This window comes from Lissotriton vulgaris, unplaced genomic scaffold, assembly GCF_964263255.1.
Source record: "Lissotriton vulgaris unplaced genomic scaffold, aLisVul1.2 SCAFFOLD_2100, whole genome shotgun sequence".
Classification (NCBI taxonomy): domain Eukaryota; kingdom Metazoa; phylum Chordata; class Amphibia; order Caudata; family Salamandridae; genus Lissotriton; species Lissotriton vulgaris.
Window position 1 is genome coordinate 96,714 of NW_028249252.1, and position 25,192 is coordinate 121,905.

General features: G+C 45.9%; 1 protein-coding gene across 1 annotated transcript in view; it reads left to right on the plus strand.

Moving 5' to 3' along the window:
* LOC147663641 (uncharacterized) overlaps positions 1-25,192 on the plus strand; it is a 225,493-nt gene that overhangs the window by 83,233 nt on the left and 117,068 nt on the right. The window contains exon 4 of the mRNA XM_086950302.1: positions 9,526-9,617. The gene's annotated coding sequence lies outside the window, so the exon portion shown is untranslated. The remainder of the gene's footprint in view (positions 1-9,525; positions 9,618-25,192) is intronic.

Below are 25,192 nucleotides of genomic sequence, written 5' to 3' on the forward strand. Positions count from 1 at the left end.
CCAATTCAGGGCATTCCTTGGCTTGACTGGGTACTACAGGAGGGTTGTGAAGGGATATGGGTCCATTGTGGTTCCCCTCACAGAACCCACCTCCAAGTAAATGCCCATAAAGGTAAACTGGACAGTTAGTTGTCAAAAGGCTTTAGACACCCTGAAAGAAGCAATGGGCTCCTTCTAATCAGGTACCCAGGGCCTATGTTTCTTCCCTAAAACTGTTTTGAAGCCTAACCCCAATTGGCATCTCTGGCCACATGTCAGCCCCTTGTAAATGGTACCACAGGTACCCAGGGCACTGTGACCAGAGAAGGCCCCTAAGGGCTGCAGCACTTATTGTGCCACCCTTAGAGGACCTATACCCTGACACTCACACACTGCCCTTGCAGGCTGCGTGTCTTGGTGCAGAACAAAGTGAAGAGTTGACATGGCACACATCCCTGTATGCCATGCCCACAAACCACTGCCCTGGCATACATCAGTCACCCCTCTAGCTGGCTGCCCTTTGCCAGCGGTGAGGATACAAGTGCATGAGCCCTGTGCCCCTACAGTACGCAGTGCCATTAAGAGTATATGGTGCTGGGAGTTTGTCATCACGAAATCTACAACCCCATAATGGATACACTAAAGACTGAGAGGTTTGTTACCAAACTTCTCAGCACATAAAACCCACACTGATGCCAGTGTGGGATTTAATGTAAAATGCACCAAAGAGGGAATCCTAGAGATGCCCCTGACACTCGACCAACTCCTAGTGACCTGACTGAGTGGCTGCTTAGGCTGCCACCAACAGACATGTTTCGGGACCCCTGGGTCGAGAGCTTGCTGCTCTTGGGGGCCTAAAACAATGCACATCCTGGGACGAGGTGACAAGCCTCAGGGTTCGCAAAGGAGAAGATTTAAAGGCATACTGCCTTTGTGAGCCTCTCCAGACAATTTGCTGCTTTCAGCAACTGGTCCCTAGTGGTTCTACCCCTTACTTTATGTGGGAAAAAAACAAGTGAGAAAGAGGGATGTTGCCAACTCCACCCCTCAGTTGGGGGAAGCGGGTTGAAGCACAGCCTCGAGTCCCCGCCATCTTGAGGATGGGGAACCCAGCCAACCAGGGACAGGCTCCTGCCCCCCTACCACTGGAGAGTGGCAGAATAGGGGGTGTACCCACCCCAGGGAATGGACCCATTGGTCCATGCCCTTTACCTACCTGTAATATCCCTAAATCTAGTATTTAGGGGGCACCCTGAATCTTGCTTCCTCAGATCCAGAAATGACAAGAAAAGAAGATAAGAAGAAGGACCGAAGAGCCGTGCACAACTAACAAGAGGACAGCGCCCACTAACTTGGCCCCAGTCCTACAGGCCTGCCTCCCCTCGAACCTGCTCCTGTGAAATCCCGGTGTGTCCTGCAGCCAGCAACCTCAAAAACCACAGAGGACCTGCCTGCCTTCACTTTAAAGACTGAATCTCCTGTGAACACCGGATTTGTTCAAACAGCAACCCCTGGCAGCAGCCAGGGCCTGCGAATACAGCCCACTCTGCACCCGCCGAATCCGGCCCGAACTCGAGTGGAAAAACACCACAAGGAGGTCACCCCGGCGATCCTGACCTGAGATCCGGCGACCCCTGACCTACCTCAAGCCACCAGCCAACGAATGCAGCCTAAATCCAGAAGGCCCCCTTAAACGCGACCAGGAGCTGGTAAGAAGACCCGACCCCAGAAGTCAACCCTGCTCCCGATGCCCCGCGGCCTTGTGTGCCCAAACCAACGTTGCCTAACCAATCCTTAACTTCCCAACTTACCTCTCCCAGTGGTGGTCGCACCCAGAAGTCCTTTGTCTTCCTGCCTAAGGTTCTCCATAGAAAACAACAGGGCGCCCAACGTCGAAACAGCACTCTGCACCCGTCCGCCCCAGTGACGCTGAGGGTGCACCTTTAGTGCTACTTTGTTTCCCCATTTGTCCTGACCTTAACCCTAGGAGCTTTGCTCTCACAACCCAGTGACCTGCTTGCCAGCAGCCACCAACCGGAGACTCCCTGTCCCTCTTTGGATAACAGTGGGCCTCAGCACTCCGCACCCGGCTGCCCTAGTGCCACTAAGGGTGCAACGACAGTGCGCCACTGACCCTGGGGGACCCCTGAGTTTAACCCCAGAACCTTAGCTCCCACAGTCGATTACTTACCTATGGACCGTTAACCTGTTTTCTCTCCATAGGATAACATTGACACTTTTACTCCAAAAAGTTTCTAAGTGTGGTGTTTTGAAACCTAAAAATATTCTTTAAAAATCATGTGAATAACCAAAACGAATTTACGTACCTGTTTCCAGGAAATGTCCCAGTGCTAAATCTAGGTATCCAGCACTGAGTAAGAAAAGTAACGTAGAAATTAACCTACCTGAAAAAGCATATTAATTTCAATGTACTGTATTTGCTAACTGTTGCATCCTTCTGCATACCCTGTAAATCAAACAAAGTACAATTTCTATTGCATTTTCAAACTGTTCTCTATCCAGTAACTTATTAATGAAAAGTATTTAATGCATACCTGTGCCAGGCTTACTTGGTTCTAAAAATAAAACAACAGTATATATTTTTATACAAATACAATTGGCCTAGTCAAGTCAAGTCAAATGATTTATATAGCGCACTACATACCCAGAGGGTCTCAAGGCGCTTGAAGAAGGGTGGGGGAATTACTTGTCGAATATCCAAGTTTTAAGTTGCTTTCTGAATGCTAGGTGGTTCTGAGTGAGCCGAAGGTGAGTTGGAAGTGAGTTCCAGGTTTTAGCTGCCAGGTAGGAGAAGGATCTACCTCCCATGGTGGTTTTGTTGATGCGAGGTACAGTAGCAAGGGCTTGGTTGGAGGATCGTAGCTGGCGGGAGGGGGTGTAGAAGGAAAGTTGTGTGTTAAGGCATTCGGGTCCAAGTTCGTAGAGTGCTTTGTGTGCGTGGGTTAGGAGGCGGAAAGTAATCCTTTTATTGACGGGGAGCCAGTGGAGGTTTTTCAGGTGTTGCTTTAGGTTTTTGCCAAGGATGGATGAGTTGACACTTTCACAGGTTCAAATGTCGGCTGGCCAATGATCGAGCAGAAAAGGAAGCCTCGTTTGCATAGTATGGGTCTGGCCTTTGGGTCTTTTTGAGACTACGGAGGCGATTAAAAAGTAGTGTCTCCGCTACCAGCAAAACACAGACAGGGTTCTTCCAAAAAAGCTTATTCACATGAATAAAGAACAGTTGTAAAGGCAAATAGTGACGTCACTCAGAGCATGGGACAACAGTTTTGCATAAAATGACAGTAATACCAGAACCTGTCCTAGGCAGGCTCCCTAAGCCATTGCTGGGGTCTCCATACATGGGGTGTAGGGCAGGTGGTTTAGGGGGTGGAAACAGGTGAGGAGCTTGTAAGAAGCTCTATATCTTAAGGGAGAACAAACTTCACAATGCAGTTGTTACACTGCGATAGCTTTACAACCCGGTCATTACAACCCAAGTCGTTACAACGACTTGCGCCGGATGGCGCTCTACACTGAGGAATAGTATGATTTACTATTCCAACACCTTCCCTACTGTTCCACACACTGGAGCTGGAATAGTAAATCATACAATTCAGTATGAGTGCTTGAATTCATTTGCTGACTGAGTTTGTACATCAAATGCTTAACACTGTCCTCTGATACTGCCTTACTGCTCGACCAAGCTACCACAGTTAGAGAGTAAGGATCTATCTAACTTTAACCTCATCCATCCTTACATTATGGCATTGAGTGTTTTTGCAACAAGTGATGGATGGGACGGAAGTCTCTGTAAGGTTTGCTCCAAGAATCATGAAAGATTTAAAACACAATATTCTGTAATAGAAAGTGAAATGTTGGAATGCGTTTGGGGTGTCGGCAAGTTTAAGCCTTATCTCTTGGGAAGAAAATTTTGCTTGAGGACCGATCACAGACCACTTGTTGCTATTTTGTCTAGGATCCAGATTAAGATCCTCAGCCAGATTATCTATCAAATTATTTAGTGTGCTTCATATTACAGGAGAAAAGAACATTAGAATAGACTTTCTGGCTTGGTTACAATTAGAGTTTGTTAAGTAGATTTACAGGAAGAAATTGCGGCATGTATCATTGCCTAAGTTGAAGCTTTGGTAATTTGTTCTGATATAATGGTATTGTGTGATCGGTTGAGGGAGGATACTTTATTGAACAAGGTCATGAATTTTGGGAAATTTGGGGGGCTGAGGGAAACACTTTGGAGCCTTCTTTGCAATCTTATTGCAAGGTGGCGGATGAGTTATCTTTGGAAGGAGGATTGTTGGTAAGAGTTGATAAGTTAATTCCACAAGGATGTTTCCACCAAAAGATTTTGGATACAGCTCATGTAGGCCATCTGGGTATGAGTGCCACTAAGCGTAGGATAAGAAATGATTTCTGGTGCCCTGGAGTGGATGTGGAGGTAGAAGGATTAGTGAGAAATTGTGCACCATGCTGTTTGAGTGATAAACATTTAGTGACCTCTGTGTGCACTGCTGTTCCTGTTTCATGTCCTCGTAAGGTGTGGCAGATAGTTGTGGTTGATTTTTGAACCCAACATGAACTCTCCCGAAAAGCAATTTTACATGCTTAACAGCAAATAACCAATTCACAAAAATTTCTTTTTACAATGAAAACATTAGGTAATGAGAGAGATGATGATTTTGGGGTCTCCCCTAACCTAGGGAGAGCACCAAGCAGATGCCTTTAACACAAAGAGCATAAACTAAAAGCACATAGTACAGTACTTCAGTGGTGATCCCATCATTTTAGAACCACCCCAAGCACAGTTATTGGCAAAAAAAAACAATCCCAACCAAAGGCCCTGCAAAGCATTATGGGACGAGATTAGCAGTGGCAGAGAATAATATAGTATCCAATATCAAAATAATTCTACAAAGAGCTGCAGTTCACCTAGTTGTTACTAGATGTCCCTCACGAGTCAATGCAAAGCATTGAAATTATTCTTACATCAAGCTGCAGTTCCACTGGTCGTCCCTAGATGTCCCTCACGAGTCAAATGCAAAGCATTGAAATTATTCTTAAATCAAGCTGCAGTTCCACTGGTCGTCCCTAGATGTCCCTCACGAGTCAAATGCAAAACCATTGAAACCCTTTCATCAAGCATTTGCATTTGACTTGTGAGGGACATCTAGTAACCACCAGTTGAACTGCAGCTCTTTGTAGAATTCTTTTGATATTGTATGCTATATAATATTCACTGCCCACTGCTAATCTCATCCCATAATGCTTTGCAGGGCCTTAGGTTGGGAATGTTTTTTTGCCAATAACTGTGTTTGGGTTTGTCCTAAGAGGATGGGACCACAATTAAATTGTTCAATAAGATGTGTTTTTTTGTTTTCAAGGCATCTGTTTGGTACTCCCCCTAGGTTTGGCAGGATCCCAAAATCATCACATCTCCCACTGCTTGCTAATTTTTCAGTTTCACCAATGTGAAAGTACTATATACATTTTAGCATATAAAGATAACTTATTTTATCATATCTGGTCATGTACAGGAAGTTTTTTGCAATTTTGGCACAGTACAGACAAGTACACAGTGTCTTCAGCTCTGCTGTTCTATGCAAAGTTAAAAGTATACAAGCTACGTGTAGTGCTGCTACGCAAACTACGCCCAGGCTTAATGTTGAGTGGCATCTGGTTAGTTTTTCATATTTACCTTGGGTATTGTTTTTTTCTGGTTCTCTGGGTTGATTTATTGTCCTGTTTTGTGTGTGGTAGTGTCTCTGTGGTTCTGTGTGTGTGTGTTTGTGTGTGTGTGTATGTGTGTGTATGTCTGTGTGTGGTGTTAAAAAGGGGCGAAGATGTGTAGCCTCTGCAGATAGGATGCATTTACTGTTTATTGTTATATGATGTAATACGGCAGTGTACAGACATTGGTCATGTTGTGTTCTGTTATGGAATTTTGTTATGTGATGCTTTGAATAGTGTTATAGATGCCAGGATCCGCTGGGCCTTCTACAGCTGTGTAACAACTGGCTCTTCTGGAACTTCTCAGACCTCTACCCCCACCCTGCCCCCCACCTTGTGGATTGGCGTTATTTCCAAATGGTTTCTACCCCTCTGTTTCGGGGGTTCTTGCCTGTCCTCCCCATGGCCTCCACATGTTTGCCGCCACTGACCCATACAGTAAATAGTGGTGGGAAGGTAGAGTATATTTGTTTGCGAGTTTCACAAAGTTCCTTAGTTTTCCACCTGTTACCCACGCCATAGCACTATGATACCCTTTCTCTCCAACAACCTAGACCAATATCCCTCATGCGAGAGATGTAGTAATGCCGACAGTGTGAGGTACTTCTCACACGGAACCCTCATTTGTGTTCGCTGCAAGACCCAGGCCCATTGAAATTGTAGGATGTCCAGCAAAAGACCAGATATTTAACGCTTGTTTGAGCATTAGGGCTAATCAATCTGGCCCATAGCATGGAACTGGTGTAGAGAAAATGTACGCCAGTCTCTATCACGCCCCTCTCCCCCATCGACAATGTCATCAGTAAACTGCCCATTTCAGGTGCGCCGCCAGGCAATAAAGCTCCAAGTCAGGGACCGCTAACCCACCTCCATCAGTGGGGAGCCGTAGTTTGATTAATGCCAGTCTACGACATCCTGTGCCTTATATGAGGTATATCAATAGGCTGTTAATCTCCCAAAAGATGGATTTTGTGAGCCAATTTGGGCGAGCTGCAAAGTAATGAAAGAGACTGGGAAGGAAAACCACCTTCACAGTATCACCCTGCCTGCGACTGATAGAGGAAGTATTAGCCAGAAATGTATGGATGTCTGCAAAAATCATTGTCAGTTGAAGATTGCTCAAGATCGGCCAAGTTGTAGTAAATATGAATGCCCAGGAAGCATAATGTGACTGGTTCCGAGCAGAGATCCTGCGCCATTTCTGGCAGAATAGTGGCTGGTGTCAGAGCATGTATCGAGAATGCATTTGACTTATCCCAATTCACCTGGACTCTCGACGTCTGGCTAAAATCATCCAAAGCTCTAAATGCGTGATCCACATTTGCGTGTTCCCCACACCGGTACACTTATAGATCCTCTCCATATAGGGGGATATAGATGGGGTGGTCGTCAATCACTATTGCTCGATAATGATGGATGGTGCAGAGTGTCAGGGCCAGGGTCTCAACAGCCAAGGCAAACGGCACTGGCGACAGCGGGCAACCCTGTGTGGCAATGGCCTCTACCCTACAGGGTGCTGATATCACACCCCATTTCGGACCGGAGACATCAGGGGCACATATAGCAGACGTGTTCAGGTGAGGAAGCCATTCCCCAGTCCCATACTGGCCAGAGTAGCATCAAGAAAGTCTCAGCGCCGATAGTCACATGCTGTCTCTGTGTCAGTGCTTATCACTTTCCCTTCATTGGTGGTAGTTCCCCCACTGTTTTTGCTGCATTATACAGTGTAGTCAATATTGGGGCAAGCGAGTTTGCACAAAATGCATAAAATTCCAGGGTCAAGCCATCTGAGCCTTGTACCTTGCCCAGGGCTTTACTCGCCCCCTCACCTCCTGGATTGTGATGTAACCTCCTAGGGATGCAGCCACTACCTGTGTCATTTGCTTCGTACTTGCCGATAGAACATAATCCTGCACTGGCTGGGTTGGGTCCACATCAGAGCACCCATAGAGGTCAGAATAATAGACAGCAAAGGCCGTATTAATCTCGGCTTACCTATAACACTGGTCACCCTCCCCTTGTTTTGCATCTGCAATATTTGGGAACCCTGTCTATCAAGATTGAGCATCCACACTAATAATCTGCTGGATTTATAACATTCTATGTGTGCCCTAGTTTTATATATGCTCACTATTCGTATGCCGTGAGTCTCTCCACTAGTTTTAGGAGTTTTTCGCTTTCTGCTCTCAGTCTGTCATGCAGCACCTGTTCTCCCTCTGTCGGTAGATCCGGTTTTATTAAGAGGTGCTCCAAGTGTTTGATCTCAGTGTGACGCTGGGACCGAGTCCCTATTACTGCTGAGATTCTGTGACCACGTACCGCTATTTTGAATTCCTCCCACTCCGCTAGTGGGGAGGAAGTCATACACGTATTTTCATTAAAGTAATAACTGATCACGTTCCTTAGGGTAGATCTGAAGACTAGGTCATCAGCTTCGCAGTATTGAGCTTCCATGTCACAGTGCGGGGTCTGGACAGCGCCCAGGCCAGAATCAGTAATAACGGATGGTGGTCGCAGTATTTTTCACCAGATATTCAACCCTTCTAGCTCTTGCATGTACGCTAGCCGAGCATAAGCAAGCATTTAAGTGTACTGATAGCTTGTGTGTACCCAAGTAATAAGAACCGAACCCGCCCTCTGAAGTTAAGGTTCTCCAGGTATCAACAAATCCTCAATTGTTAATCCAACGTGGGCAGTTTTATGTAGTAGGGATGTGAGCAGTGGGGGTGTGATCTATCTAAACGTACACCAGCCATGCAGTTAAAATCTCCTCCAAGTAACATAGGGTAATGATGTATTCGGGTGAACAGAAAATTAGGGAGAAAAGGAATGATAGTTTGGCCCACATTGGGGGCATAAATATTCACACAGGCCATATCTTTGCCATCCAGTTTAACTGTTAATATTACGTAGTGACCTTCTGGGTCTACGATCTCGATCTGTGAGAGAAACAGGGAAAGAAGGAAACAAACCAGCACCCCCTAGCAAAGGCGGAGTACATGGTGGCAAAGATTTCCTCCTTCATCGCTTCTGTAGCGCTAGGCCCACAAAGCAGTTCTGTTTGAGGTATCTGTGAGGGATGATGCAGATATACCACCTGCGGTCTCCTTGACCACCCACAGTTGTTGTTTCAGGAGTACCCAATTGATGCGTTTCCATCTTTGGAAGTCTCAGTCCGCATGAAGTAGCAGCTTGGAGTTTCGACATGGCCAGTCCGCGTGTCTCACCTTGCCGGAAGTATGTTATAAGGGCTGCGTCTATTATGCATAGTTCTGATGCCAAGACCAGTATAATAAGCATGCTGCAAATGTAGTTAAACCTTGGACTACCACCATGTTCCCAGTTTAGACTCGTCCCCACAGCGACAATTGCCATTTGATCAATTTAGTGAAATCCCTGTGCATTTGATCAGTCAGTGCAGTCATATTGTCTTTGATCATCATTGGAAATCAATACTTATAATATTTCATCTTTGTGTCGATTTACCGAAATGGACGTGCACGGAGGGCTTCCCTCGTGGTATAGAACATCAAGGGTAAGACTTCACTTTTGGTCTAGTTCATTTTGTACTCTTCTCTGATCATAGGCATTGAAAACAAGATGCATAGGCTTTTCTGTTTTCAGTTTCTATAGGTTCTAAATTGTGTTTTTTTCAGTACTTTGCTAACTTTAACTTTTTTTGCTCTATAAAAAATCACAGGGCAAGTGAGTTTATTTCCTTATCTTGCTTGTCCCTATTGTAATTTCTAATATCCATCTATCTCCTCCTTACAATTATTTTTTAATTTGTTCTTTCAGGTAATGTTTCAGTGTTTTGCTCACCTCCAAACCTTTCTCATTTCCCATCGATCTCTTTCCAGCAGTCTTGTCCCAGGATGTGCAGGGTGGAGGTATGTTTGCATCTCATTATCTCATAAATATTTGATTTATTCTTGTCAAACATCAACAAGAGAAAACTCTTTGAGCAAAATTGGTTGCAGAGAGCATCAATTACATAATATATTTGGCAGATGTAGAGCACATCATGGTTGGGAAGCATTTCCAGTTACATCAGTGTCAGAGCTAGATCTACTAATCCCCTTCCAAGCCTTGGACATAACGGTTACGTCCAGGTTTGTGGTGCTCCGGTGCCATGGATTGAACCATTACGTCAAGGCCCACTATTTTGAAATCTAGCTGCCCAAGGCACTTTTTTCCAGTATACTGACAATCGGCGTGCATGGTGTGCTGACTTCCTTATAGTGAAATTAGCTGATCGGTTCATTTAATTTTCACTGTCTATATGCTCTTGACACCGCAAGAGGGCGATCGCCTAGCAGGGATCCACCACTAGACACCAGAGAGGGGGGATTGGCCCCTTGGGCAAGAGTATTTGCTCCCCCATAATAATTTGGCCATATTCAGTCTTTCCGCCCCCTCCCCCCGGGTGCGGGCTGCCCAAAGTGGGCATTATAATGCCCCCAACTGTCACAGAAAGCCAACTAGGCACCAGGGATTATTGTCTTTTTTTAATAATAGAGAGGTGGAGGCTGCCCACAATGGGCATGTCTATGCCCATACCCCAAACACAACAGCAACAGTCTGCTTGCCCCTCTGGGAGGTAGATGGGGATTGTTAGACCTGGCATCCTTGGCGTGGGTCTCCCTTTCCATTTTTCATTATGCCTCCTACGTGTATGACCTATTTTTGTGCTGGACAAAATGCTCTGAGCACTGTGCCACTGCTGATCAGTGCCACAGTGCAAGTGCTCCTTCTGATAAATATGACATCTTATATTCGTATCTGACCCAGTGAACATGGTAGAGATCCCAGACGAGTGTCCCTGAACTCAGAAGTTCGTAATGCATTCTTTTAGGGGAATGATTTTTAGACGCTTGGAAATAGCACTTTTAGAAAGTGACTATTTTCTTATCCAAACCTTGCTGTGTGCTGCCGTAGATGTGTAGTCAGATGTCTGGGAAAAGTGACAGGGTCTGGGCCGTCTCCAGAGCCTGGTGTTAGCTGGCTGCATTTAGATAGGAGGGGTGGAGTCGTTTCTGTTGAGCATCTTGCCTTCCGCAGTGCCGGCCCCACTTCCAGCTGAGCGTCTGGCGACCCTGCCTTCCTCCTTCAAAGGAAAGAGGTGTCATCTGGCAGGAAACACCCACAACAAGGACCTAGGTACCGGGGAACCCCCTGCCGGATCAAACAACTTCAAAAGCCCTTTTGCCCTACATCTAGGGGCCTTTTTGGCTGTAGTTTAGATTGCTTTGGACTAAGAAGAGCCCTGCTGAATTCGTCGCGGCTCACACCCTACGAACCGTACCTTCTGTACGCATCGCATCTTATCTGTTGAGCCCTGCTGACATTGTCGTGGCCTACACCCTACGAACCGTACCTCCTGTATGCATTGCATCGCATCTGACAAGCCCTGCTGACTTCGTCGCGGCTCACACCCTACGAACCGTACCTCCTGCACGCATTGCAACGCATCTGATGAGCCCTGCTGACTTCGTCGCGGTTCACACCCTACGAACCGTACCCCCTGTACGCATTGCATCGCATCTGATGAGCCCTGCTGACTGCGTTGCGGCTCACACTCTACGAACCGTACCTCCTGTATGCATTGCAACACAACTGACGAGCCCTGCTGACTTCGTCGCGGCTCACACCCTACAAACCGTACCTCCTGTACGCATTGCAATGCATCTGCGAGCTCTGCTGACTTTGTCGCGGCTCACACCCTATGAACCGTAACTCCTGTACGCATTGCATCGCATCTGACGAGCCCTGCTGACTTTGTCACGGCTCACACCCTATGAACCGTAACTCCTGTACGCATTGCATCGCATCTGACGAGCCCTGCTGACTTCGTCGCGGCTCACACCCTACGAACCGTACCTCTTGTATGCATTGCAACGCAACTGACGAGCCCTGCTGACTTCGTCGCGGCTCACACCCTGCAAACCGTACCTCCTGTACGCATTGCAACACTTCTGCGAGCTCTGCTGACTTAGACCCGGCTCACACCCTATGAACCGTACCTCCTGAGTGCATCGCATTGCACATCTACAGCCCGGCAGTATTTTAGCGCGGCTCGTACGCCTCGTACCGACATCTACAGCCCAGAAGTATTTCAGCGCGGCTCGTACGCCTCGAGCCGAACATCAAGTACGCCTCGCACCAACGTCTACAGTCCAGCAGCTTCTCATCGCGGTTCCCCAGAACCATCTCGTACTATCGAACACATCGTACCAGATGATTCCACATCACACCCCTGTCGACTGTGAGTATCCGAGTCGCCCCAGCCACTCGAAACCGAACTGAACTGAGTCTTGTTGCAACGCACTTACAATCATCTTTTTCTTCTAACTTATTGTGGATTATTTTTTACCGTTATTGGCCTGATGATAAAGATTATATAAAGAACACTATTTTTTCATATACAACTGGTGTGGTGTCCATTTGTAGAGTGTCAAGATATTACTGTACATGGTCATAAATGCGTCATACCTTTCCTCGAAGATAAGTCTAACTGCTTGGTAACACTACTAAGGGGGTAACCTTCTACCCTAACTAGAGGAGGTGGGTCCCTGCTTGGCCAGAAGTAACTACCTCTGCCTACCAGAGACAGCCAAATCTAACAGGGATTATTACCCCCGATCAGCCCCCCAGTGGGGGCAGAAAGCCCACTAGACGCCAAGGTTTTTTTTCCCTCTCTGAAAGAAGAGTGGGGGCTTCCCAGAATGGGCATGCTAATGTCTCTACACCCCAAAACTAAAGGGACAGTCTTTCTGTTCCTCCCTGGGGCAGATGGGGGTTATTACCCCTGATCTCTGCCCCCCGGGGGGGAGCCCACTAGACACCAGGGATTTCATTTTTATTAGAAAAGAGGGATGGGGGGGCTACCCACAATGGGCAAAGCCATGCCGCCATTCACAATTATAAAAATAGAAGTCTTTCTGCCCCTCCTCAGGTTTAATTGAGGTTACTAGCCCCCGCTATGCCCCCATGGGGGCAGAAAGCCCACTAGGCCCCAGGGATTTCTTGTTTTTAATATGTATGCCAATGCCCCCAACTCCAAACAAAAAATGGGATAGTCTTTCTGCCCGCCTTCAGGGGGCAGATGGGGGTAATTGCCCTTGATTTGCCCCCGGGGGCAGAAAGCCTATTAGACACCAGGATTTGTTTTAATAAAAGATGGGTGCGATGCTAATGCACCCTCCCCCAAAGGGGCAATAGCCCCTGATCCGCTCCCTGGGGTGCAGAAAGCCCACCAGGAACCAGAGAAATGTTTATAGGCTTAGGCTGGGCCGGTCTCCTTTTTTTGTGAACAAATCGTTGCTGCTTCTGTCCCCCTCCACACTCTTGGGGGCAGATCAGCAATATTTTTAGGCTAATCTGCTGAAAACCTCTAGACACTAGCTTCTGTGTGTGAACTGGAGTGCGGCTGATGGTCGGTGTTTACTGGCGTTTGGCTGCCTGTGTGTGAACATGCATTTTGCTGGTGGTGTGTGTGGGCTTGCGCTTAGCTGCAGTGTGTGTGGACTAGTGCTTGGTTGGCAGTGTGCGTGGATTGTTCCTTGGCTATCGGTCTGCATGGATGGACCATGTCTTGAGGTGTGTGTGTTGACTTCAGCTTTGCTTGTGGTATGTGTGGGCTGTCACTTGGCTGGCGATGTGCGTGGATGTTGTGTTGCTGGCGGTGTACATGGATGGTGCTTGGCTGCAGGTGTGCATGGATGGTGCATGGTTGGTGGTGTGCATGGATGGTCCTTGGCTAGTGGTGTGCATGGATGGTGCTTGGCTGGCGGTGTGCATGGATGGTGCTTGGCTGGTGGTGTGCATGGATGGTGCTTGGCTGGTGGTGTGCAAGGATGGTGCTTGGTTGTTGGTGTGCATGGATGGTGCTTGGCTGGTGGTGTGCATGGATGGCACTTGGTTGGTGGTGTGTATGGATGGTCCTTGGCTGGTGGTAAGCATGGATGGTGCTTGGCTGGTGGTGTGCATGGATGGTGCTTGACTGGTGCTGTGGGTTGCGTGAAACCTCCAGCCTTTGCCTACCCAGAATCTCCTGCATAACGTCAATTTAGATAAAAAGTCACACTTTCCTCACATTTCAGTGTGGAAAAGTTGTGGGATCACCATGCCGGCACAAATTTCCCACCACCCAGCGTACTCCTCAGTTTCCTGATAAAAATGATACCTCAATTGTGTGGCTGCCCAAAACAGAGAACTTAAAAACTTATAAAATGAAACACTGATGGGGACCAAAGAGGGTCCAAAAGGGCAGTTTTATTATATAAGTTATTAGGCTGGCTCTGCTTTGGGCACCCACACAAGTGAGGTATCATTTTTATCAGGAGACTGAGGAGACAATGGGTGGTGGGAAATGTGTGCCGGGCAGTGATCTCACAAACTTGGCACACAGAAATGAGAGGAAAATGTGACCTTTTAGCTAAATTTGAGCTTTGCAGGGGATTCTGGATAAGAAAACTTTGGGAGATCCATGCAAGACACACATCCCTGGACTCCACCAGGTGTCTAGTTTTCAGAAATATCTATGGTTAGTAGGTTTCCATTGATGGCATGCAAGCCAGGGCCCAAAAACGCAGGTGCTCCCAATCTATCACAAAACAACCTATTTTTGCGAATGGAGTTTTTTACCAAGCACTCACACATTTCCTACCACCCAAAGTTCTCCCAGCTCTCCTGATAAAAATGCTACCTCACTTGTGTGGGAAGGCTAAGGGCCTGCGACAGGGAGGGTCCAAAAACACAATGTGAAGACATCAAAATTATTTACCACAAAATGACCTTGTTTTGCAATGTGGGCATCTGCATTTTTGGTCCCTGGCTCTGTGGCTATCTAGGAAAACCTTCCAAACTCAGACATGTCTGAAAACTAGACACCCGGGGAGTCCAAGGATGTGTGGTTTGCATGGGTTCCCCAAAGTTGACTTACCCAGAATTCCCTGCAAATCTCAAATGTAGCTAAACAATTACATTTTTCTCACAGTTCTGTGTGGGTACACCATGCTGGCACAAATTTCCTGCAACCCAGCATTCCTCTTGGTCTCCCAAAATTATGCTTCACTTGTTTGGGTTACGATTTTGTATCACTTAATATTTATAACAGGCTCAATGGCAATGGAAACATTGGAAGGAGGGTGGCAAAAGAAAGAGAGACGCACACCTGTACCATGAAGGACATTTCCTTATATTTAAGAATTTGATCATGAAAAATACATGTAGATAACTTGCGACATACAAATATTACACAAAGTGCAGTGTATCCCAAGTGAATAATAGGCGAACCAAGAAGGTGTATAAAAAAGTGAACTATACAGGTTTCAGCTGTGAATATTTACAAAAAACAGGAAACTAGACTCTAAACCAATTATATCAACAAATGATTAGCCAGCTGCTATAAAATTATAGAAACTGTGTTGGTCTGATTTGTTTCCTGAGGCGTCGACGGCGTTTCGACCATTAGAATAAAGGTCTCATCAGGACTGGGCAGTGAGGGACATCTATCAAAATACAGAAACAAAAATAGTTTGTAACTATTGGCAGTCGCCATGAATAAATAATATTCATGAGTATAGTCAGGAAGGTTTTGGAGACACTGATTGGTTGGCCACTTTGGACATATCGTCTCTATACACAAACATCCCACAAAGAGATAGTATCCAATGTATAAGAGAGCTTCTTGACACTAGGCCTAGGCCCTGGAATGTGCCAACTTCATTTATAATTGCACTATTGGAAGTGGCACTCCAGAGAAACTATTTTGTATCCAATGGACAGTTCTATGAACAATGCTGTGGCACCAGTATGGGCGCAATTTTTGCTCCCAATCTGGCGAATATCTATATGAACCATGTGGAGGGACTATATGTCCTGAACAACCATAATCCACACTATGCCAGCATTAATGGCTGGCATAGATATATTGATGACATTTTCCTTATTTGGAAGGGGAATGAAGAGGATTTCACTGGATTCATTCTATATCTCAATACGGTTCAAACCCACCTTACTTTTACATCCACATTGCATAAAGAAACCATTCCTTTTCTGGATCTTAATATCATGAATATGGATGGTAAACTAATAACATCTCTTCATAGAAAACCTACGGAGAAAAATACGTTATTATCGTATGAGAGCCAACATCCCAGGGCCCTAAGAGATGGATTGCCCTTTGGGCAATTCTTGAGGATCCGCCGTAATTGTGCACGACGTGAAGACTATATGAGAGAGTCAGAAGTCCTAAAAAACAAACTACTAATGAGAGGCTATCCAAATAAATTGGTTAAAAAATCACTAAAACGAGCCTGGTACTGTCCCCGAGAGGAATTGTTGGTCATTAGACCGAAAAAAGTGATGGATAAAATTGTCTGTGTCACGACATTTGGAGTCCATACTAACATGATTCGTAAAACCATCACGAAAAACTGGAACATCATTAGGAGCATTGATCCAGCGATCGAGATACCCCTTTTTGCTTATAAGAGAGCAAAAAACTTAAAAGATCATTTAGTTAGATCGTCCACTGAAACAGCTGTCCAGAAAAGTGGCACGTTAGAATCTAATTGGAACCTGCCTCCCATTTTGGGACATCACCCGTGTGGAAATTGTGTGATTTGCCCATTAACATGTAAGACATTGAATTTTAAACATGGCAATTGTGACTATAAACTTGATTTCTTTTCAAATTGTAACACACGTAATGTCGTGTATTGCATTTGGTGTCCCTGCGGCTTACCCTATATTGGACAAACGCAACAACTAGTAAAGGCCAGAATAGGACAGCACCGCAGCCGCATAAGGAAATCTGTTTTGACTGCACCTCTTGTTGCCCATTTCAAAGAGTTAAACCATTCTGCGGATGAAATGAGGTGGCAAGTGGTTGATATCGCAACATTACCAGAAAGAGGCGGCGATATTGCCCAAATATTGCAGCGTCGCGAGTACCATTGGATTGACAAGATCAATTCCATAAATAAAGGTCTTAACACGGCCGATGAATGGAGAGGCTTTGTATCCAATATGACATAGACAGTATGTTAGTTTTTGTAAACATTCAATTGGTTGACTCGATGGTGTAACATCGCTATTGGTTCCAGTATGCGCAATAATGTAATTCCAAATATTGACATTGTGCACTCAGTGTTTCTGTAAAGAAAGGAGTTTTCTCTTGCAAAATGTTTTTTAAAAAAAATGTATATATGTGTTAATGCCTGTATATAGTTGTGGCTTCATTATGTTTTCATAAGGGTGGGTGCCCATGAAATTGTAGAGCTCCATTGTAATTCACTGGTTATATAATGCAATTGTTATTTGTTATTTGTAAAATGCTCATTATTTGAACTGGTAGCTATGAGAGAACTAGATGTAATACGTAGATATCGGCACAGTGGCCATCTGCGAGAGTAAATACTATAAGGACGCGCAAGTCCTCTTTCTATGCTGACACACGCCGTCCATCTTGTCATAACGGCGATCACGCCGCCTTCCGTGACACTCCCCTTACCAGAGGTTTGATCGGAGCAGCCATCGAGCAGCACGATTCGAAAGCGCCAAGGTATGTGAAAGCCTTGTAAAAGCCTGTAACCAACTAGGACAGGTAGCGGAATTATTTCGCTCTACAAGAGCGGTTGACACAGTTTCACTTTTTATCCTTAGCACACCTGTGAAACTTGGCGGTGAAACGGCATTGACCGCGAATATTCAATATTCAAAATTAAACAAAACAAAGACACGCTACCAACTGTGGCTACAGTGGTAAGTTGCATTTGTAATTGGGCACCCCCGTTTTTTGATGACTAAGTCATTTTCAGATATATTACATTGACGCTTGGTTTCTCCCTGTTTCTGACAGTGCCCGGCCGGGTTCACTGTAAGTAAATTCAATTTACTTTCACACGCTTGGGCTATCTACACCCTGGTGCAAGGTACAAAACCTTCCTGACTATACTCATGAATATTATTTATTCATGGCGACTGCCAATAGTTACAAACTATTTTTGTTTCTGTATTTTGATAGATGTCCCTCACTGCCCAGTCCTGATGAGACCTTTATTCTAATGGTCGAAACGCCGTCGACGCCTCAGGAAACAAATCAGACCAACACAGTTTCTATAATTTTATAGCAGCTGGCTAATCATTTGTTGATATAATTGGTTTAGAGTCTAGTTTCCTGTTTTTTGTAAATATTCACAGCTGAAACCTGTATAGTTCACTTTTTTATACACCTTCTTGGTTCGCCTATTATTCACTTGGGATACACTGCACTTTGTGTAATATTTGTATGTCGCAAGTTATCTACATGTATTTTTCATGATCAAATTCTTAAATATAAGGAAATGTCCTTCATGGTACAGGTGTGCGTCTCTCTTTCTTTTGCCACCCTCCTTCCAATGTTTCCATTGCCATTGAGCCTGTTATAAATATTAAGTGATACAAAATCGTATGCCATAGGAACCATTGTTTTTCTATATAAACGCACTGCCCTGGTTCCGCTGTGAGTAGGGTTCCCTTGTTTTCACATTTCGCTCACTTGTTTGGGTGGCCAAGAGTCTGCGACTGGGAAAGGCCAAAAACGTAGAGACTGAGAAAATAGCACAGCAAGCTCTACGCACCCTATTTTTAGGTCGAGCTGACCTAGCATTCAATGCGAAAGCATTGAATGTTGTCAGCAAGACAACTAATGTTACCCGTATTTGGGAATGTGGACACGAGAAGGTGCACGAGCGCAGAGCGCAGATTTCACCTCGTGGCCGCGCACGGCGCCGTGCCCCTCTCGTGCCTCATTCCCATGCGCAAACACACTCCACACTCACGCATGCGCACATACACAGCCATACACAGGCACACACACACACTGCATACACACACGCAGACCCACGCGCACACACACAGACACATTCGAACACACACAGACACACGCGCGTACACCCCCCTCCCCTCCCACTCACCGGGCTCTTTCGGCGTGTTCCGTGTCTCCTCTGCAGCGCTGGTCGGGCACTCACCGGGCTGTTGCTGGGGACCAGGCTCCTCTCTGCGGCAGTCTCGTCTCGTCGCGGCACCAGGGGGCAGGACTTCACTTCCAGGGCTCCCTCCAGCACCTGGGAGCCCTGCAACACTCTGCCCCGCAACACTCTGGCTGTTTTGCTGTTGGCAGCCCCGGGACTCTCCTCAACTCATGGGAGCCCCGGGCTGCGGAGAGGCCATCAGTCGGCCGGCTTCACTTCTTCCTTGGCGGCGGCGGGCGGGACTTCCTGCCGGATTGCAGGCCCCGCCCCCGTCTCGGCCAAAAGTGCCTGACTTCCGGTTTTCACAGAGCAGGGCTGCGGCGGTGATTTCTTTCGGGGGCAAGAGGGGTAGGCACCCTCGAATTAAAATATAATTATATATGCGAGGTGGGCACTCGCAAAGGACCTAAAAACGGGTCCCGTAAATAATTAGATAAAGTGCACTCGAGGCACTCGGGGCTAATGCCGGGTGGGCACCGGCCTGGTAACAAAGCACTCTCAAGCGTACAAGCATTTGCATTGCAATAGGTCTCGCATTTATGCGAGTTTTAGCCATTTGCATTGTAAATGACAATGCCTTTTATTTATGTTTTAAAAACAAAAATAAAAGGCGTTGTTATTTACAATGTCAATAGCTCAAACTTGCGCAAATGCGAGACCTGTTGCATTGCAAATGCTTTTTTTTTTTTTTTTAGGCGATTCTGCAATGGACACCCAAACAAGGGAGGTATCATTTTTATTTTTTAAGGGGCACTCTGGGTGGTAGGAAATCTGTACCGGCATGGTGATCTCAAACAGAAATTTGAAGATAATATAATTTTGATTAGCAAAATTTGAGCTTTGTAGGGGATTCTTGGCAAGCAAACATTGGGAGATCTACGCAAGCCACACCTCCCTGGACTCTCCCAGGTGTCTATTTTTTAGAAATGTCTGGGTTTGGTAGATTTCCCTAGATGGCTGCCAAGCCTGTGACCAAAAGCGCAGGTGACTCCCTCGCAAAACCATGTCTTTTTGTGATTAATACTTTTGAAGTCTCCACAGTACGTTTTGGGAAATTTCCTGTTGCTGTTTCCCTTCGTGCCGGCTGAACTAGGGTCTAAAATCCACAGGTAGGCACGTTGCGAAAGAAGGGTCTGTTTTCCTGGCAAAACATTATGTGACCACATTTCTTTTATTTTGGACCGTTTCCTGTTGCGGGCTCTAAATCTACCCACATAAGTGGGGTACCAATTTTATCGAGACACTTGGTGGAATGCTGGGAGGTTGGAAGTTTGTGGCTCCCCACAGATTCCAGAACTTTCCATCACAGAAATGTGAGGGAAATGTTTTTTGTTTTACAAAGTTTGAGGTTTGCAAGGGATTCTGGGTAACAGAACCTGGTGATAGCCTCACAAGTCACTCCATCCTGGATTCCCCTCGGTGTCTAGTTTTCAAAAAATATCCATGTTGCATTTTGACCCATTTCCTGTCACAGGCTTTAGGCCTACTCACACAAATGAGGTACCGTTTTTATCGGTAGACTTAGGGGAACCCAGAATAGTAGAATAAGTGTTATTAGCAGCTGTTTTTCTAGGCATTTCTGCCTTCGAAAATATAACACAGTGGGTAAAAAAGACATTTTGAAAAATGCCCCCTAATTCACATGCTGGCATTGCTACCCACAAATTCAGAGATGTGCAAATAACCACTGCTTCAAAACTCCTTATCTTGGTCCCAATATGAGAAATAGCTATGTTTCTTTGATACCTATTTTTCTCTCTTTATATTTTGCCAAATGAATTGCTGTCTCCCCGGTACACAATGAATAACCATTGCAAGGCGCTGCTCAGTTATTGGCTCTGGGTATCTCGGGTTCCCAGTGGACCTTCAAGCCTGATATATACCCGCTAACAGAAGGGTCCTGCAGACATAACGGTATATTGCTTTAAAAAATCTAACATAGTTAGAAGTTACAGGTGAAAATGTAGGCACAAATGACTGTTGTTTTGAACTAATTTTCAATATATTTTATTTCAACTGTTAATTTCTATAGGAAAACCTTGAAGGATCTACACAATTGACCCCTTGCTAAATTCAGAATTATGTCTTTTTTCATAAATCTATTTCTTTCCTGGATCCATTATTGGTTTTACACCCATTTCTACCACTAACTGGAAGGCGGTTGAAAGCACAAAAAATAGGAAAATAGCTTATTTCCCATTAAAATGCCAAAACCTTGTAGAACATTTTGGTTTTCTGACAAATATTTGCCTGTTCGTGAAAGCTGGGAAGATCGTGATTTTAACCAAAAAGGGAGTGGCACAGGGGGACAAAAGGCCTGTCAGCGAGGGGGCTAAGGTAAAGGGTGATCACAGGGCAAGGAGGATGGTGAGGACTGTAAAACATGCAAATCTTAATAGCAGACAGTGTGTCAATAAAACAATACATTATAAGGAAGTAGCATGTAAGGAGGAGGCTGCCAGGAAGACTTAAGTGTAGATCAACATAATGTCTAATCCATGCAATCTACCAGCGTGGCTCCCGGCCCCACTGTCCACAGGGGAACAGAGATCACATGAACAGGAGGATATACATCATACTTGGGTACAATTGTACATGCACCAACTCACACAGGCTGCAATGGCATGCCTGTAGTCAGAGTTAGGAGGTACCCTTATGGGTGGCATAACACATGGTGCAGCCTATGGGGGTCCCCTGGAGTACCTAGGCCCTAGGTACCTAGTACCATATACTAGGGACGTACAAGGGTACACCAGCAGCCAATTAGGAATGTACCAAGGTACTCACCATAGCCAATTTAGGAAGGAAGCACAGTGACTGGGGTCCTGATTAGCAGGATCTGACGCAGACTAGTCAGAAAAACTGTATGACACCAGCAAAGAGTGGGGGAAACCATGAAAGCAGATCCTACCTTCCCACCACCCCACCCATTCTCCCCACTCCTCTAGAGAGCAGCATGTGTAGTGTGTTGTCCTCTGCTCGTGCACAGTGCAGGGAAGTATGCAGCCACCTCTTAGTGTCCGGCACAGAGGCCGCTTTCCTAGACATTGCTATTTGTCACTTGAAAAGTACGTATGCAAGGTCTATGAACCTGTGTAAGTGTTAGCTCCCTCTTTGCTTTAGGGTGAAGGCCTAGCAGGCAGGATTCAGGGGTAGTTGACAGTGTATGATCTGCAAGTTCTGCTATGGTGGCTGAAACCTCGAGCCATGACACCTGTAGTGGTGGGCACTCCCACACCATATGTTAGAAACCAGCATCAGCCAGCTTACAGCACGGACACTCTGGTGTCGAATCAGGAAACGCGCTCTTGATACGGTGAGGGGAGAGTTAACTGTAATGTGTGTAGTTAAATTGAGTGAATTGGAAACGAGGGATCCAGGACACATGTTGTAGCACCTGTATGCATGACTTGAGCGGTTGCGGGAGCACAGCGTTCACCTAGCCAATGCAGTCCCCGTGTGCAGCTGGTGAAAGGTCGATGGTCAGCATTTAAAACACCTTCCTGTTGCTATGCTCTTCAAACAATCGTTAAAGATTGGCTGAGGTGGAGTGCTCAACGCTGTGTTATTGGAAGCCAGCATCCTACTTTCCGCTACTATATCTCTGAATATTACTGAGCTATACATGTTTTATTTCTGAGAGATCTTGGCCTGCACCCGCTCTACATGTCATAGAGGGAAAGCTGCTGAGGAATTAGCACACATGCTGCTAGTTTCAGGCTCTTCGATCACAATGCAGTAACAATCCACTATCCAGCTACCTCACCTATCACTCGTTGACTCTGTCCTTGCCTTGGCCCGATAGGGAGCTCAGCTGCTTTTTGGTTAGGTTTAGGTTTGTGCTGTACAAATACCACATGCATAGCACCTTTTTCAAAGGAAGAATACTTTGGTGACAGCAAACTTTGCTGCTGTAGAACGCAGTTGAGATAGTAAAGAACCTTGGTGGAATGCTGCACGCTTCGGATCATTTGGTGGTGCATTTCACACTGTGAAATACTTTGATTTTACGTTGTTGAGCTGTGCCTATGGCATTTTGTGTGTATTTGAAAAGCAATGCTAAGCATCTGGCCCTTTGTAAAAGCTGTGTAGGGGCTGTGTACTTGCCGGGCATGTGTGAGAGTCGCAGACGGCACTTTATCTTTATCTTATGTGCAGGCTGAACGGGAGGGGAGGTGGGGTTGCGGTAATTTATAAAGATACCTTGAAGATGGGGACTATTGATATTGATGTGGTTACTGGACTGGAACTATTCGGCATGGCCATTAAAAATGATTCTGGTCTTATTTCAACGGGGATTATCTGTTACAGACCCCCCGGGCTTTTAGTGTACAGCAGCAGCAATCACTATTGGATACCCTCACTGATATGGCAGCCACGCATCATAGATTAGTAATTTTGGGTGATTTTAATTTGTGGTTAAATGGCTCTCTTGACTCTGGTTTTTATAATGTACTTCACTCATGTGAAGGTCTTGGCCTCTTTCAGCAGGTCTCCAAGGCCACTCATAAAGCTGGGCATCTTCTTGATTTCATTTTCTCAGAAACCCATCTTCTGCATATTGGCGAAATTCTGCCTATGGAATGGACGGATCACTTTCTGATTAAATTCTTTGTTAACTTTAATACCCTTAATACTAAGGTATCTCACTCCACAACAGAATATATCAGTAGAGATTGGAAGGCTCTCACACGGGTGAGGGGTTCTGATATTGTGTTCAAGGTCAGAGATTGTTTCTCATTAGACAAGCAAGTTAAGGAGAATTATGCCTCTCTGTGTCTGAGATCACCTCGGCCTTGGACTCTTGTGCCCCCCTGAAAAAACATAGATGTAGGGGCAGGGCCCCGTGGTTTAACGATACTTTGAAAGACTTGTAATTAGCGTGCAAACAGGCTGAGAGGAGATGGAGGCGAGGCTACAAGGAGATGGACAAGCTCCTGTGGAAACTCAAAATTATGGATTATAAGAAGGAGATCAGAAGGTCTAAGGCTGACTATTTCTCTTCCTTAATCTGCAATGCCTCTAACAGCTCTAGAAACATTTTTCACATCCTGAACAGTCTTACTAGCCCTGACTATTCTAAGAATGTGATACCCCCTCTCAAGAACTCTGTGAGAACCTGCTCAGGTTCTTCCAGGAGAAAATCCAACTGATCATTGATGATCTGGAGGGTGGCCATCAGGCAGCAGGGAGTGTAGTCTCTGAGGCTACGAGCGTTGACGCTCCTGTGGTGAGTGACTCTGAAGGTGTGGATATTAGCACCGCTTGTCAGGCCCCTGAATATCTATCTGAGTTTGTGCTTCTGGCGGTGGAGGATTTCAGTAGGGTGGCACGGGGTATTTCCTCCGGTTCTCCCCTGGACCCAGTATCACACAAGATTTGGAAGGAGTTTGAGGAAGAACTGTTTCCAACTCTCCGCTTGATCTGTAATCAGTCTTTAGCCAGTGGTGTGGTCCCTCCCTAATGGAAGCAAGCTCTGGTGACACCTCTGCTGAAGAAGTCTTCTCTTGATCCAGAGTGTTGTAAGAACTATAGACCTATTTCCTTGTTGCCGTTCCCGGCCAAGATTGTGGAACGTGTGGTCAGTAACACTTTTTCTAGGCACCTGGAGCAACATAACTTGATGGAGGAGGTGCAGTTCGGATTTCGGCCAGCCCACGGTACCGAGACGGCCTTGGTGACCGTTATGGATGACTTTCAGAGGTGGGCAGACAGGGGTCAGGCAGCAGTGCTGATCCTGCTCAACCTGTCTGCAGCCTTTGATACGGTCAACCATGAGATCCTGCTAAGAAGATTGAGCAAGGTTGGGGTGAGGGGCTGTGCCTTACAATGGTTTCAGTCTTTTCTACAGGACAGACAGCAGGTGGTGTCCCTTCCTCCTTTTCAATCTGCCTTCTCCAACGTGCCGCATGGTGTGCCACAGGGTTCGGCAAAAAGCCCTATTTTATTTAATATTTATTTGAAACCCCTGATTGCGGTCATCAAAGCATACAATATTGACATCGTAAACTATGCTGATGACACGCAGCTGATTCTCTCCTTTGAGGGAGAGGACTCAACATCAGTTGATGTGTTTCACAACTGTCTGCGGGACACAACCCGTTGGCTTAAGGACAACTCATTACAATTTAATGCAGGGAAGACGGAGGTGATTTCCTGCTCAGTGGGCAGGATTCCTCATGTCCTTCCTTGCAATTTTTGGCCCTCTGGTAATTCAACCGCAGTTCGGCCTGTAAAAGCGGTCCGTAACCTGGGCATTATGTTTGACAACAAACTTACTATGGAAGCTCAGGCTACAAAAACGAAAGCTTGTTGTTTTGTGATCATTAGATCCCTGCGGAAAATCTTCCCTTTGCTACCTCCTCAGGCGCGTGCGCTAGTGGTAAGGTGTACGATTCTCAGTAGGTTAGACTACTGTAATGCCCGATTGCTTGACTCCCCGAAGT